Here is a 17,162-nt window from a genome sequence, read left to right as displayed (position 1 = left end):
ACACAAGCCAGGCAGTCTCAGTTACTCAGGAGGCTGAGGCAGGATTGCCTGAGCCCGGGAGATCAGGACCACGCCATACACTACAGCAAGAGCTTTTTATTGGACGGAGGTACAGTGGGACCCATTTCTGTTGGGCTAACTCTATAGGTAACAAACCAACGTATTTGCTACTTAGCTCGGAGCTTGGCTCGGAGTTAATGTCTAATAAATCAGGGTTCCATTTGCTGCTTCCTGGAGCAGACGGAGAACAAGACAGGGAGCTAGTAAGGACAGGTGGCATTAGGGTCCTGGCTCCCGTTCTCCTGGTGCCAGGTGATGTTCAAGGACACCTTGGCTTCTCCATGGAGCCAACAAGGGTCGGTCACTGTCCATCCTCTTTGCAAACTTGACACCCTTTGGCCTGATGCAGTAATCCCCATAACGGAGCCTCACCTTGGCCCAGTTAAACCTGCCTCCACCGACCCACAGGGTACAGGGACCTGAAGCTAGCAGACACTGAGCCTTAGAGGTCCTTCCTGCTCCTCGGCCTCATCTTCTTCCGCCCCATGTCCTCGGCCAACAATACCTGCTTCCCAAGCGAGTTGCCACGAGTTGCCAAGCACAGCTCCCCGAGCAAAAATACTCACGTGACAGAGGCTGGGGAGTCTTGGGAGCAGGGGTAAAGGCAAAAGAGGGGTTGAGGGTTATGTTTTCTGAGTACCTACTAAGCATTAGGCAGATGTGGGAATACAGGACCCAGTGAGACCAAGGGAAGGGCAGTGAGGGGGATCCAGGAGTTTAAACAAGGAAGCTTGGTTCCTGGACGCACGGGAGCTGCGTCCAGGGCCAAGGACAATTCCAGTGGCTAAGAGACAGCAGCCTAGAGATCTGGTGAATTTAAAAAAATATTTCGGGGGGGGGGAGTAACCTCAGAGAGAGCTGATGCAGGGGATTCCCAACCGTTTGGCTCCCAGGAAGGAGGTAGAGACGAGTCTCAGGTGAACACTCTGGTAACTGGGCCCTGACATAGCACAGGCCAAAGAGAGGCAACCAAGAAGAAAAATGGGAACACAAAGTGGCTGCCGGGAACTTCCAGCTCAGATGCTTCACATGGGGGACTATCTCGGCTTCTGAGGAGACCCCATAAGTCAGGGACCCAGACTTTGGTTCTGCAGCTCCTTTCTGTGGCAGAGGCATCCTTACAGACCCCTAGAACCCCTTCCCATCCCCCAGGGAGGGACTTTTTTTGAGCACTGTGGATCTAGTAGACACACACACACACACACACACTTGTGGACCTCCTGGGTTCCAAAGGGCTGGGTCTCTCCAGGGTCACAGAGGTCATGGGGAAAGAATTTGGAGGTCAGAATGCTGCCCCTCCCCCACTGGATGCTTCAAAGACAGAACCTCCTTATTGCAGCATTCCCTGCCTTGAAGTCGAAGGCACTGTTGGGGATGCAGGGGGTGGGGGTGGGGTGGGGGTGGGGGTGGGGGCCAGCCGCCAGAGGCCTGGAAGAGAACTCCAGAAAAGCAGCTGCCAGCAACGTGGATCTCAGTCAGGGTTTGGGTAGGAGGGTTTGGGGAGGGAGGACCTTCCACCCAGCATCTGGGCACTATTGCTTCCAGCTGTGGCACCAGCCGCTCACACAACCCTTCTAGGCTCTCTACTGTCACCTGTCAAAAGCAGTGGGCTGGATCTCCATCAGTCACAATACCCTGACAACTCCATTCCTCCACATCTGCTGCCTTTCCCTCCTCTGCCTTGCCAATCCCCGGCATGGCCCTCCCCCAAACCCATCTCCACCCAAGGGCCAGAATGGGCCTGACAGAAGGCAAGAGAGATCTCTAATTCAAAGGAAACTCCACTCTGCCAGCTACCACTTTTTGCCTCTTCCTTTCAGGGCTTCCTTTGGCATGGAAGAAATAAAGTCTGGCTTGAATGTACACACGGCCTCGTGGCTCCACGTTCATTGCTCTGGGGGTGTTAAGGCCAAAACTCTCACCTGGCTTGGAGGACTTTGCAGGGCCCCAAGCCCTGGCCATCTCCTGTTCCTCTCACCCTTGCTGCTGATTTCACAGAACAATACCACGTAGGTCATCCACCCCAGGGCTTTCACACACACATATATCCTCTTGGCCAACACTCCTCTGTGAGCCATGTCTTGTTAACACTTACCTCACCCTACTAAATTTCTCCAAGCTGGCTTCTCCCCTCAGGGAACAACTCTTCTGCCTGGGGACAGGATGGAGCCTCGGGTTTTATGCTAACAGCACACGATGCTCTTAATCTGACAGCCTATGTCCAGCTCGTACTGGGTACATCGTCACTATGGTGATTTATTTATTCATTCATCTGTATGTGTCTGTATGCATGTGTAAAGGTCAGGTCTCAGTTCTCTTATTCCACCATGCGAATGCTTGGCATTGAACTCACGCTGTCACGTGTGGTGACAAGGGCCTTTACCCACTGAGCAATTTTTTTAATATATTTATTTATTTATTATATGTAAGTACACTGTAGCTGTCTTCAGACACTCCAGAAGAGGGGGTCAGATCTCATTAAGGATGGTTGTGAGCCACCATGTGGTTGCTGGGATTTGAACCCAGGACCTTAGGAAGAGCACTCAGTGCTCTTAACCTCTGAGCCATCTCACCAGCCCCCCACTGAGCAATTTTGTCAGCCATTTCCGGACACTATTAGTCTCCCTAACAGTGGCTAGGAGCTTGGAGCCTCTCTTCCAGAGCTTCTAAGCAAGAGGCATAAGGTGCTGGGAGGCACATAGCCTCGGCAGCTCAGGGATGCAGGTTCTAATCTCAGCTCAGCCACCGCACTAGGTACATTTCTGGATGTTGAGATCAACTGCTGTGGGGGAAAAAGCAACGTAGGGGAGGCTTACAATGCGAGACAGGATACAGGGGCTCAGATGGCTCAGTGGTTAAGAACACGCACTGCTCTTGCAAAGGACCCGAGTTCAGTTCCCGGAACCCAAGTTAGGCGGCTAGAACTCCAGTTCCAGGGTGAATTTACATCTCTGGCCTCTGTGGGCACCAGATGCAGCCAGACAAACACACACACACACACACACACACACACACACACACACACACACACACACACACACACATGCACACGCACACACGGTGGGGAAGGCAGGAGTCCAGGGACAGGTGGCAGTGAGTCACACTGTATCCAGGGTCCGGAAGACTAGCCCAGCTTTCTCTTTCTGGTTCAGTCTGGGACCTCCAGGCCTCGGAATGATGCTGTCCACGGTCAGGTTTGGGTTTTCTCTCCTCAGCTAATCCAGGGTAGAAACTCTCTAATGGATGTGCCCAGAGGTTTGCCTGCTAGGTAATTCTACATCTTCTCAAGCTGACAGTTAGCATTAAGTATTACAGCCACTTTAAGCTGGCTTTGGGCATGCTGCCCAAACTCCCTGAGCCACCATTTCCTCCAGATTGCCAAGGTCTTCGTGACTGCTAGAAAGGGAGTCTCCCCGACTGCTTTATGTTGATGTCCCCAACTGAGTAATATTCTGATGGTGGAAATGACAAGCGTGAATGCTGGGGCATACACAAACAGCTGTATAACCAGTTGGAATTCCCCAAATGACACCTGCCACCCCCGCAAGGTGAGACTCAGGGAGTCAGCTGGAAATGCAGGTTTCTGAACCCCACTCAAAACCTCATGAATCAGTATCTCTGGGAAGAAGGCAGAGATGCCCTGGTGGCCAGTATCCCTCTTGGTGGCTCTCCCACACTCCTGAGAACCCAGAGAGCAATGCTGTACAGTCTACTTCCATGGCCCTAAAATTCCAGGTTGGGGTTGGGGAGCTGGCACAGGCTGACAACACTGTCCCTAGAAAGGTGTGACATCCCAGGCTGCTCCTACCAGCTTACAAAGCATGACAGGAGCCTCAGAGCTGGACCTGTCCAGGTGCAGACTCCAGTCCTTCCACTAGCTTAGCCTGTGATGTTGAACACTGACTTCATCCATTAAGAGCAGCCTTCCTGTGTCCAATGGCAGCTAATGACCCCGGAGTTGTTGCTATGCGCAGAGGAGGTGCTAGGTGTGAACCAGAGGGCCCCCCCCCCAAGCAGAACAGGAAACGTTCCCCTGTAGGCCTCCCTGAGGCGCCTCTGTAGCAACAGGCACTCTAGGGATGGAGTCTGTGCAACCTGGAGACACCCCCAGCCCCTAGGCATCTACAAAGGCAGAGACTCTCCCTGGTGGAGGGCAATTTACCAAGGACAGAGGCACAGAGTTAAAGAGAGAGCAACAGGTGAATTGTCTAAGGCTCTGTGGAGGGACCAGGACAGTCACATCTCCCAGAGCAGATGTGCAGGGCAGCAGAGCTGACACAGTGGGTGACAGCGCAGACTGCAGCTGTCCAGATTCACTCCCGTCCTGGCTCTGTCACTCCCGGCTCTGCCTGACTGGTAAACTTCAGCTCGAACACCAAACCCCTGGGTCCAGTGAGTCCCCCACCCCACCCCCACCCCACCCCCGTTTGTTCCTCTGGTTCTTTAAAGGTTCCCGCCCACACACCTACACAATGCCATGCAACAACTTCCCTGCTGGTGTGTCTAGCTCTCCCACAAGCCTCTCTCACGCTTCCTGGAGAACCCAGACATCCCATGCCTGGCACCAGATGTTAGTTCTGTTAGAATCCCACCATTATCTGCCTTCCAAGTCCCCTTCCTCCCCCTTCTAACTGCATCTGTCGTAAGTCCCCTTCCACCCTCTGATGTTGCCCCTGGATCTGCTAGGGTTCAAACTTTTGGATTTGTTTTCCTGAGGGTCCCAATCTGCTCACCCCAGAGCAGCGCTGAAGAAAGACTTCAGGAGAACTACTGCGACTTTCTTCCCACAGTGGACAATGCATGGAATCCACACAGCTGCCTTGGCAGAATGACTGTGGTCATTCACTCACACACACACACACACACACACACACACACACACACACACACACGGTGCTTAAGAACTTTGACCCGAGACCATGAGATGGCTCAGCCTCCACACACAGGCACACACACAAAGCACTTGGACTCTGGAGTCAAAACACCCAAGTTCAAATCCAGCTCCCAGAACTAGAAAGATGACTTAGTGGTTAAGAGCACTGGTTGTTCTTGCGGAGGACCCAGGTTCAGCTCCCAGCACCCACATGACAGCTCCCACCAGACTGTATCTCTGGTTCTAGGAAATCCAATGCCCTCTCCTGACCTCCTTGGACTCTGTGCCTATCTGGTGCATATACATACTTGTACATACACATATATACATATTATGAACATACATGCAGGCCAGACATTCATATACATAAGATAAAAACAGATAAAAATATTTTAAATCCAGTTTGGCCACCTTCTGGCTATGAGAGACCAGTAGCCCTCTGTGCCTCAGTCTCCCCAACCATAAAACAGGAATGATGTTAAGGCCTTCTGGAGAGGCTGATGGGAGGAGCCAGGAATTGATACCATAGCATGCTCAGTCCTGTGCCTGACACCCTGCACCCTCAACAGACTCCATCATTATCATAGGATGTCAAAAAGGGGTGACCCCCACAAAGAGATCAGGAGCAGCTCTGAAGCTGAGGCACTGGGCAGCCACCAAGAGCCTCCAACCAAGCCCTGAGCCTTCTCTGGAGCTACTTGGCCTGGCTGTCCTCATACCGTCTCTGCGGCTGGGATAAAATATCCTGACAAAAAACAATCTAAGGGAGAAGGGTTTGTTTTCACTCAGAGGAGACTGAGGAAGAAGGAGAAAGGAGAGAAAGGGAGGGGAAGGCCACCGTGAGAGGAGACGGTCATGAGCACGTGACCAGGAGAAACAGCGAGTAACAAGGGACACACGGCTGGAGTGTAAATTAGAACAGCTCCAAAGCCCATCCAAACTAGGCTTCCAGCTTGTAAATAAAATGCCAGGCTTATATGTCTTTCGTAGGGGCTAGCTGGAATACAGTGATTTATATTACATAAGATGGGCCGACAACACGAATCTCCTCACCTCCGTCCACCCGCGTCCCCCAGGGTAACATGGAGGATAGCACAGGGACGAGTGAAGCTCCTTCCCGCGCTCCAGAAGGCTTCAGACAGGGCCTTGGAATAGAGGTTTGCAAGATCTGTGTTCTACCTCAGAACCCATATAAGAAAAGCTGTGGGTGGGGTTGCTGGAGCCATGACCAATCCATCACTCTTGTAAAGGACTGGGGTTTGGTTTCTGGCACCCATATCAGGTGGCTTACAACCACTTGTAACTCCAGTTCTAGGGGATTCAGTGTCCTCCCCTGACTTCTGTGGGCCACCTACATGCACATGGTGTACACGGACTCATGTAGGCACATACAAGACAGACAGACAGACAGTCAGACAGACAGGTCTTTAATTAAAGAAAGAAAAACTAGGCATGGTGGTGCATACATGTAACCCCAAAATTAGGAAGGCAGAGACAGGGAGATCCCTCGGACTGAATGACCAGACTGACTGGCCTAGCTGACTTGGCAAATCAGTGACCGATCTGTTTCAATAAGCAAAAAAGGAGGGCAGGGTAGACAGTTACGCACACGCACTCGCACGTGCACGCACATGCACATACACACTATGCACACACGTACAATACTTACGTCAGAACCATCACAGCAGCAATAAAGACTCGCCCCTCGCACCACCTTCAGCCCTGAGAACTTGTCATCTGTCTTCAACCACCCATCCTAGGTCAGAGATGCCCATTAACCAAAGAACCCCAGCTGGGACTCGGTGACAAAGGTGAAACCCTTGCCTGCTGGCCCCAGAAGCAACACTCTGAACAGAGAAAACACAAGATCAGGGACCTGGATTTAGCTCCAAGTCACCGGACTGAACTTGCTGGGTGGCCTGAGACGAGCTCGTGTTCTCTCTAAGACTTTCCTCTGTGTGTGTTTAAAAGTTTGGTGCACGCGAGTGCGGTATAGACGGGACACTTGTGTGTGGTGTGTGCATGTGGGTGTATGCAGGTACATGCTCCCATGTCTGTCTGGAGGTCAGAGGAGGGCAGCAGGTGTCCTACTTTATCAGGCTCCAACTTTTCCCCTTAAGGCAGGATCTCTCACTGTACCTGGAGCCAGCCCCTTGGGACCCTCTTATCTCTGACCCTCACTCACAGTTACAAGCGTGCGGCCACGCCCATCTCTTTACATAGGGTTGAAGATCTGAAGTCAGGTCCTCAAGATTGAGCAGCAAGCACCCTCTTTTTGGGGTGGGGGTTCGAGACAGGGTTTCTCTGTATAGCCCTGGTTGTCCTGGAACTCACTCTGTAGACCAGGCTGGCCTCAAACTCAGAAATCCGCCTGCCTCTGCCTCCCGAGTGCTGGGATTAAAGGCATGCGCCATCATACCCCGCTGCAGCAAGCACTCTTATCTACTGAGCTATTTCCCCATCTCTTTGTCTCCCCAAGAGGAAGTAAGTCTAGAGGACACCCACATTCCATTCCCAGGGACTTTGGTTGAACTCTCTTGCCCTCTTATGTCTTCCCCACACCCCCACCCTGCCCACTGTTCCTGGAAGCACAGGAGGAAGTCCGCTGACCACCCAGAGACTCGAGGAAGAAATGCCATCCAGGAACCACAAAGCCACACAACCGCCTTGGGTAGGGCTGTAGTCTAAGATACTGAGCTGGTGTCCCTTGTAACCATGGCCCCTGACCTCGTTTCTCAGTAGGCAGGGGATGTAGGCTCAGGTCCTCTGGGTTCCTGGGAGCTGGGCCGTGAGAACTGGGTCACTGGGAGAATGGCAAGGCTGTGTTTGAATGTGGGTTTGAGATGGGTCGGTCCAGCAGGGGACGACACTGAGCCTTCGTACCAGAAATGGTGGTCTAGCAGCATTTTGCATGGCCATCCTCTACCTTCTCCATCCCCACAGCAGCTAAAACCCAGCCTCTGGAACTACACCAGCACAGCCACACCCTTAGGTCAGGGCATGTCTCTTAGTGGACAGGGAGCCTCTGCCTCGCTCCTGCCCCCTACAGTCTATCTATCACATAACAGCCAGAGCCTTTCTGAAAGCAAATCCAAAGGAGTCATATAGAACATCTCCAGGGACCTGACTCTTAGAATGAAATGCCAATTCTTCACTTCCCCTCCCCTAACTAGCCTCCTTCCTGTCCATCTCTTCCTATTCCTGTCCCTCGATGCCACCACTCAGCCATATCAGCCATCCTCCACCGTAACATGCCAAGTCCTCTAGCCCCGTCACAGATTCTGTGCACCTCCGGTTATTTCAGCCCCAAACTCTTCCTCCACATCTTTACCCTGCTGCCCTCCACCCAACTGTCCTGCTCTGGCCACCAACTCGAGCCTCCACATCTCCGCCACTCTCCCACGTCTCCCATTTTGCTTCTTTCCCTCTCTCTGGCATGATGTCTCTGGCGGGTGGCATTGCACGTGATGTCAGATTTTTCCCTCACTGGACCTGAGTTCCTTGCAGGCTGGGATTTGATGTCCACAGAGATTGTCGGATGAGTTCTTACAACTCTATAGGTGAAGATGGACTGGACTGCCCAGGGCCAGAGCCAGGGAGCAGAAGAACACACACCCAGGCTGGCCTAATGCCTAGGCTGTCTCAGATTCTAAATCTGCTCCGGTGGGACAGACACGGAGGAAGCTATCAGGAAGGGGATCGAGAGGGGAGAGCCCACCTTCTCTCCTAGGGCCTTCTGTTGAGGTTCAGGGCAGCTGGGGCTGAAGTTATCTTGATCCATCCCTGGAAGTAGGAAGGCTTTCTTGATGGGAACAAGTAGTTTCCCAAATGAGGGAGACCACCAGAAGCCAACAGTGTGTCCCTCTGCATAACATTTGATCCAAGATAGGTACCCATTCCACAGCTCCCACAGGCCCACCCATCAGTCCGCCACCACAGGCTGTTCCAACGAGATGCCTGGCAGTGGGTGGAAACTCAGGGTGGGGGAGGGGAATGTATGAGCCTAAGCCCTAAAGCCAATCAATGGCAGGACGTGCCGGAGGGTGAGGGGGTCCCCTCCAGGGCCAGATCCCCCTCCCCTTACATGAGGAACACCATGGTACAGTGGAATCCAAATCTGGCAGAATGCAGCTCAGGGTTTGCCAGGCCCCGAGGGCAGGGGGCGGGGCTCGAAAAGAGGAGCCAGGCTGAGACAAAAAGGGCCCTGGAAGCCTGTTCTAGGCCAAGCACTGGGCTGGGGGTGGGGGGTGGGGGGATGATCTGCTCTGAAACGGAACACCGACAGACGTCAGAGGACGGTGTGGCAGCTACATAAGTCAGACACGTATGGACACGATCAAGAATGTCACGTTGGCCCCAAACGGAGAGCAGCCCAAATGTTAGTCACAGATATTTACATCTTTATCTACACAACAGGACACAACTTAACAAAGAGCAGATTCTGGAACAGGCATCAGGAGAAGATGGGAACCAGGCCCCAAGAAGCTCGAGTGTGTTAAGAGTTGACACAGTACAGACACCCACAACCAAACAGTGCATGGAGCTTGGGGATTCTCCCCCCACCCCCCAAAGGGTTTCTCTGTGCAGCCCTGGCTGTCCTGGAACTCACTCTGTAGACGAGGCTGGCCTCGAACTCAGAAATCCGCCTGCCTCTGCCTGGGATTAAAGGTGTGCCCCACCACTGCCTGGCTGAGCTTGGGAATTCTCTCAGAAGAACAGAAAGAAGGATTGTGTGTCCCCAAAGGGGACAGGACCTCCACAGGAAGATCAACAGAGTCAACTAACCTGGACCCTTGGGGCTCTTAGAGTCTGAACCACCAACCGCAGAACATACAAGGGCTGGACCTAGGCCTCCCCGCACGTATGTAGCAGATGTGCAGCTTGCTCTTCAGGTGGGTCCTAAACAACTGGAGCAGGGGGAGGGGGGCTATCCTAAAAGTTGTTCCCGGTCCATGGGATATGTTCTACTAGCTGGGCTGTCTTGTCTGGCCTCAGAGGGAGAGGATGTGCTAGCCTCGAAGAGACTTGAAGCCCTAGGGTAGGTAGGGAGGATACTCAGAGGAGAAGGGGAGTGGGGGAAAGACTTCGGGAGGGGATGGTGGGGAGGGGGGCAGTAAGCAGGATGTAAGTAAAAGAAAATTTAAACTTAATTAAGAAAAAAAAGAGACTTGACATTGATAAAGTCAAAGGCAAAGAGAAGGGACAGCACTCACACCTGGGGACAGCCTGAGTGGAGGACTGATGATGGGCGGGTCTGTGGGAGCTGTGAAGTCGGTACCTTGGTTCAAATGTTATGCAGAGGACCACCCTGTCGAAACCAGGCTGCGTGTGCCCTGGGAACACTGCTCACACTTATGGCAGCACAAGATCTCTGTGCTAATGTCATCTTATCACAGTTGGGCCGTGACAGCGGCTGGGGTCTGTGGAGCCCCTGGACGCCCCAGCACTGAACTAGGCTCCTGAAACAGGATCTGTTCTCATTCTTGCAACTACTATCCAGAAAAAGCTCCAACAGTTCTACATAGAGAGGAAACCACGCTCAGGGAGAAGGGACAGAGCAAGAGGTTGACATGGGGAAGAGGGCTGGGGCCATAGCTCAATGGGTAGAGTGCTTGCCTAGCCCTGGGTTCGATTCCCATCCCCGCATAAACCTTCAGTCCCAGCACTCATGAGGTAAAAGCAGGAGAGTAGCTACATAGAGTGATCAGGCTACACAGGGTGATCAGGCTGCGCAGATCAGAATGATCCAGGACAGCCTGGGCTACATGAGATCAAATTTCAATTGTTAGTTAAATGATTTTTTAAAAAGTGATGAGTAGCTCACACCTTTAATCTCAGCACTCGGGAGGCAGAGGCAAGCGGATTTCTGAGTTCGAGGCCAGCCTGGTCTACAGAGTGAGTTCCAGGACAGCCAGGGCTACACAGAGAAACCCTGCCTCAGAGGCTGTTTGCCCTTAAGCCTGCCAGCGCCCCCTGCAGTCCCTTCTTCTCTGAGCAGAGAGGACGCGACCACTCATGTGCTCAGTGGACTCCATTCTGCAAAATAATTGCTTAGGAAATGAGTCCTTCCTCCTCCCCGAGAGACGCCCCGACCCCCTGCATCCCTCTCCCAACCACACATTACTGAGGTCATTTCAGTCCTGGATGTCAGCCCATTTATCATAGCTTCTGACTGGGGTGAGGGTGGGGTGTCCCACTTAAAACCCTGGCTTTCCAAGCCCAGCGCCTGGCCCCAGAGCACTGGGAGGCCTTGAGGCTAGAGTCCCCACCCTTGGCGCGAGCCAGCGTCTGGATTCAGAGAATCATAAAACATTTCTTGGGACTATCAAGGGCTGCCTCCGTCTTTTCCTGTGCCAGTTCTGCTGAGCATGCTCTCGCTGACCATCCAAAACAGGGGCTGTGCAGCCTCCTCCACAGGGCACAGGGCCAGAGCTCAAGGGTCATATGCAATAGGCCCACCATCGCCTGGCAGGCCCACATGTAGTCATGACTGGGCTCTGTGTGCTTACGGCTCTAGGAGCCTGAATATGGCTGTTGATGGTTCCAGCCGTGTCATTTTGCAAATGGGGAAACTGAGGCCTGGGAAGAGAGAGAGAGAGAGTGCCTTAGTGGGGTCTTTGGACTTGGCCTTGATTCTCCCCACCAGGCTTGCCTGGGGCACCTGCAGGGGCAGCAGGTGGGAGGGGGAGGCTCTGGCTCCAGGCAGAAGTAAATATTGACAGGCCGTGTTTACACTGTAATCCAAGTGCTCCTGGCTGCTGCCCACACCCTCTCAGCTTCTGCATCCCAGCCAAGAAGGCAAAGGAGCAGGCCAGGAGGTGGGCTTGGGGAAGCCTCTTCTGGGCCCCCAGGGGCGGTGCCACCTACACACAGGAGGCGTTTGGTCAGAAATCCAAGAGCACTGCCAGTCAGGGTCCTAGGAAGTGCTAGACTTGGAGTGATGGTCACTAGAGCCAAAGAGATGGGAGGTCGGATTGGGTTCCTGTTCTAGCTCAGCACTCATCAGCTGTAGGACCCAGACCCAGAGAGAGAGAGCAAGGCTTTTTTGTCAACAAAACAAACAAACAAACAAAAGAACAGGCCTGGCCAGCATCCTGTCCCAGGAGTCCCCAACAGGTCTACTTGTTGTCCAATAGTACCATCTCCATCTCCATCTCCAGGGGCTTCCTCGGGAAGGCTAAATGGAGGGTAGCTAGGGGCCAGAGCCTTTTGGTACCCAGTTCAAGTCCTCGGCTCCCTAAGCAAACTCTGAAAACCTGCTTTCACAGCCCAGACCTAAGATGCCTTGTCCCTGGGCTTGAAGAGAAGATGAAAGCGTGTAAGGGGAGAGGGGTCAGGAGCCCTCACCCCCAAGCTCTCCACTGTCCTTAGAATAGAGACCCAACCCCCTTCCATGGCCCTCCCAGAGTGTGCTTGCCCTGGCACCGATGCCTGGCACCAGCATCGGTACCCAGAGCAAGAGGCCAACCGCCTGGTCTTGCCTACACAGAGAGCATCACCGTCTGAAGCCCCGCCCCCATCACTCTAGCTTCTGTGTCCGTGGTGGTGCTCAGGCCGAATTTTTAGTTTTCACTATGAACTCATGGCAGTCGTCTTGCCTCTGTCTCTTCAAGGTGGGATTACAGGCTTGTATCAAAAAGCCCGGCTCTACTCATCCATTCCTCCCGCTGAAGCTTGACGCTTGAAGACTGTCAGGTCTCACTGAGTCTCTATTGATCCCCAGGCCAGGTTCCTCATCCCCACCCCACCCCCACGTCTCCATAGCAACAGGAAATGCGCTTGTCATTTCCTGCCCATCGGCTTGCCTATCAGACTGTGGCAGAGACCTGCCAATCTCAGCCACACTGATCACAGCCCAGAGCCTCGAGCTGTCCCAGATTGACTTGGTGGCTGTGTGCACTGAGGATAGATGGCCAGGAGCACCGGGTCATTGGAAGTGGACCGGACGGGGTAGACATGCAAAAACTATCTATTGGCTGATGGTTTCCTTCCTTGTGGGCACCTCCTGCTCTCCACGCCCTTCACTCCTGAAAGGGTGGAAGTCTCTGTGGTTCCTAGAAACCGGGGTCATTCTTTCCCAGAAGGCTACAGGATCCATCTTTACTAAAAACTGGGGCAATGCAAGCAAACCATTACTGCGTGGCTACTCATCCATGAACAAACGTAGACACGTAGACACAGGGAATATCCAGTAAAACCCAGTTTCCAGGACAGCCCCGCTTGCCCAGGGCAAGGTGGTTGTCACCATACTCTCAGAACGCCTCACCTCCTGTCTTCAAATAATAACGCTGTCCCTTGTGTTTTTAATAACGTTCTTGCATGTTTCTATGCCGGTACCCTCACAATTACATCCTCAAAACCAGAAAACGTCTTTCTTATCCCACACGATAAAAAAGGAAGCACAGAGAGGGAGGATGCCTGACCTAAAGTCACACAGCAAACTCACGGGACACCAGGATTTCAATTTGGGTCCTGGGTCTGGTCTTCAACCTCCATCCAGTGACGATATCCCTCCATTTAGCAGTGACCCAAACGCTGTCACCCTCCCCAGTGCGGAATGTGAAGGACTAACTCCCAAAATACCGTAACCAGAACAATGTGGGAGTTTGAGCTGTCTCCCCCTCAGCCCCTCTGCCTGGTTAGTCCGCCTAGCATCTGGCAGCTCATGCCTTCTCCCCACCGCCTAGCTCTGTGCCCCAGGAGCACCTCCGTCCCATCTCTGTGCCTGCTGCTGGGTGGTTTGAGGACAGCTGGAGGTAGGAGATATAAAAAGCCTCTTGGGAGCCTTCATCCTACAGCTTGCGCTGAGGGCGGACAGACAGAGGGAGGAGTATGGGAAGGGGGGCTTCCGACAGGAGGCCATTAAGAATATTGCTGATTTTCTGCCAAGAGGTTAGGGACCTGGGTGGAGGGAGAGCTGGGAGTACCAGGGAGATCCAGCGCCAACAACAGGAAACAGCCTGCTCGGAGCAAGGAACCCCATTAGGGATCTGGGGGACAGAGGGAAAGCGTGGGCTCTCTGTTGGTGGGGTGGGAAGCTGGATTTAAGATTCAGAGTGGAAGTAGCCCTGAATTCCAGCCCCTCTTGGGAACAATGGCAAGAGAACCAGTGTTAGGGGAACCTAAGGAGGCCTGACGTCAGCCTTCACCTCACCCACTCACGGCGCATCAACACTGTGCGTCAGCAGACTACATTGGGCTCCCACTTCCCTCCCCGGGCAGGGCAGTAGAGGTCTCTGCTCTAGGTCCCGCTGTTTCCCATGCCTGCCTTGTCTCCTCTTGCCTGTCCCACATACTTGTGGTAAACCAGCCCTATTCTGGTCCTGCACTGAGTCGTCTATGTCCTCAGACCTCTGGTCTGATATCACCCAGGTTCCCCCTGACTAGAACACGTTTTCTTATTCAGATCACATCGGCTTAATGACTCTCCCACCTCTCCAGCCAGAATGGAACACTTGCTGGGCATGACATAGCCACCTCCCTGAAGGACACGGCCCCTGGCCTGAGGACGGTTAGGGACAGGTAGAAGGCCCATCCATACAGTTTGGGTCACTTCTTGCCTTGTACAAGGTCTGGCACAGAACAAGTATCCTGTAAGTCTCCGATACACAAGAAATAAAACACTCTATTTAGATCACTGTCTCCCAAATGTGATAAATATGAACGGTTCTTTCAGACCAGCAAATAGGTTGGATGCTTAGCAGAACTTCCCAAGGTTGTAAACGAAAGTAAATGGTATTCGAGCCAAACACTCTCACTTGGATTTATCTCAACCTGATCCCCCCCCCACCATCCTGAAAGATAGGAACCATTATCATCTCTTGATGGAGACAGCGCACAGCGGGGTTATAACACAACTTTACCAAAGTCCCTGTGGGGAACAGGAGGAGCTAGAATTAGAACCCAAATCTATTTGGGACCAAAGTCTAAAGTCTTTCTGATGGGCTAGGAAGCTTTTCAGGTCAGAGATAGCTCAGCCAGTTAAGAGCAGTTGTTGCTCTTACAGAGGAGCCCTGGAACCAGTCCTAAGCACCAACGATCTAGTATTCGAGCTACAGGAGATCCAACACTCTCATCTGCCCTCCACAGGTACCAGGCACACATGCAAGCCAAACACTCACACAAATTAAAAAGATAATTTTTTAAATGTTCCCAGGGCAGGGTGGGTTGTTAATTAGTTGGTTTATTCCAGCTCAGGCTGCCCTTGAACCAAGATCTGCCTGCCTCAGCCCCCCAAAACCCTGCAATCAGAACATGCAGGACCACACCAGACTTTCTGGTGCTTTGTAAGGAGGAAACGGTCCTCTTTGCGAGTGGCTCAGGCCAGGGTGGGTCTAAAGAGAGGACGTATGACCTCAAAGTCTCTCCCTCTTTTATAGCTCTCCCACATCCTCAAGCTTTAAAGCAACAGCTGGCCCACAGGTGACACATTCCCCGGCCATGAAACTAGACATGAGTTCGCGACAGGGTTTCTCTGTATAGGCCTGGCTGTCTTGGAACTCACTCTGCAGACCAGGCTGGCCTCGAACTCAGAAATCCTCCTGCCTCTGCCTCATAAGTGCTGGGATTAAAGGTGAGCGCCACCACTGTCCAGCTCTTGGGAGATTCTTAATGGGGGAGGTAAGTCGGGTCCAAGATGATCTCTGGGCACCTTGGGGGGGCGGGAGAATTAAGTCATCGGTCTCCAGAGAGACCAATGATGTCTCAGGGGAAAGACGCCAGTGGGTAAGAGAGAAAAGGGCTGTCTAAGGGAGACTTAATTTCTGACCAGGCACGGGTTGGTCCTGAGGCTGTCTCTGGAGCATCTTCAGCTCTCTCCATGATGCCCCTCTGTTTCTCAGCGAACCCCTCAGGCATGGAAGGGACATCACAGATGTAGGCAAGTCTCTAGGACCAAAAGGCAGAGAACCCAGGCAGATCTCCTCAGGCCACACAGGGTGTCCTGGGTCCAGTACACACGCCAAGAGCTCGGCTCTAGGAGAGGCAATCAGAGGTCCACAGGGAGAGAAGAAGCAAATGGCCCTGGGTGAGATGGAGAGGTAACCGGAGGCCTTGGCTCTAGGCCAGAGAGTCAACTCATCACTCCGAAGCTCTCAAAAGCAGCCAGATCTGGATTAGATGGATATCAGGCTTGAGGCTTGAGCCCCCAAAGAAGCCCTCTTCCTCAAGGACCCCTTTACCGTGGTGCTTTGGACCACGGGAGTCAGCACTTGGGCCCTCCTCTGAGGATTCATTACTGGGAGATGCTGGGAACACCAGATAACCCTCAGAACCTCAGACTATCCCCTCCTCTCTGAGCTATCTCTCCCCTTCCCATGAGCCAGGCAGCCACTGCAGGATCAGTGTAGGAGAAAAGTGCCCTAGTCTCCCACGATGTTCTCGAATCCCAAAGCCACTCGGACTATGCGGGGTGTGAGCTCAAGTCCAGCTGAACCTTGACGTCTCTGAATCGACCTGGCCTAGCTGCCCACGGTCTCCAAGTCAAGCCAAGCCAAGCTCAGCTCAGGGACTTGCACACCCCAAACCTATCTCACCAACTCTTCCCCAAAATCCAGCACGCGACCCCGAGTCTTCCACGCCAGGAGCAGCCCAGCAGCCCAGAACCAAGGTCCACGCGAACCGGACACCCCCCACAACTCCTGTCCGGGTCCAAGCCAGTGAACAGCGGGACGCGGGCCTCAGCTAAAGGGGACGCCCAGCTCGCCAGGAACCAGCCAGGATGCCATCGCCGCCCCGCTGTCGGGACCGTCGGGGTTGCATGGAGCCACAGCGGGCTGCGGGAGTACTCACCGTCGCTCCCGGGCTCCGAACGGCCGGGCTTAGGATGCACCTCCCGCTAAGGCTCCAGCTCCAAGTGCGCTGGGCTGAGCTCTACGCTCGAACCTCAGGGCTAGCTGCCGGGGCGGCGCGCGAGGCTGGGGCGCCCAGGCCAGAGGGCGGGGCCCGCCGCGAACCAATACAGAAGTGCGGGGGCTGCGGGCCCCGAAGAAACAGCCAATCAGAAGCGTCGGTTAGACTCCCCCCCACACCTCCGCGGGCTCCTTAACCCTTGGCATGCTGGAGCGCTGGATACTCTAGCTGCCCCGGATACCGGTGGGTCCAGGGGTGCGGGCCCGAACCTCCAGCTTGGCGTGCCTAATCTACACCTCGCCGGGACCCTCTCGAGGGACAGACGGAGCCGGTGTCAGGTCCACCTGCGCCCAGTTGGGGTTCTGGGAGCCTAGGCGAC

At 53.7% G+C, this 17,162-nt stretch overlaps 1 protein-coding gene across 2 annotated transcripts in view; it reads right to left on the bottom strand.

Annotated features, from left to right (window-relative positions):
• Ece1 (endothelin converting enzyme 1) overlaps positions 1-16,868 on the bottom strand; it is a 102,993-nt gene extending 86,125 nt beyond the window's left edge. The window contains exon 1 of one of the 2 annotated variants that reach the window (NM_199307.2): positions 16,724-16,868. The gene's annotated coding sequence lies outside the window, so the exon portion shown is untranslated. The remainder of the gene's footprint in view (positions 1-16,723) is intronic. The other variant, NM_001369179.1, reaches the window with a different exon arrangement.
• Between the last annotated feature and the right edge of the window lie 294 nt (positions 16,869-17,162).

The sequence above is a fragment of the Mus musculus genome, chromosome 4, assembly GCF_000001635.26.
Source record: "Mus musculus strain C57BL/6J chromosome 4, GRCm38.p6 C57BL/6J".
NCBI classification, from domain to species: Eukaryota; Metazoa; Chordata; class Mammalia; order Rodentia; family Muridae; genus Mus; species Mus musculus.
The sequence above is the reverse complement of the archived record's forward strand: the minus strand, read 5'-3'. Positions and strand labels throughout refer to the sequence as shown.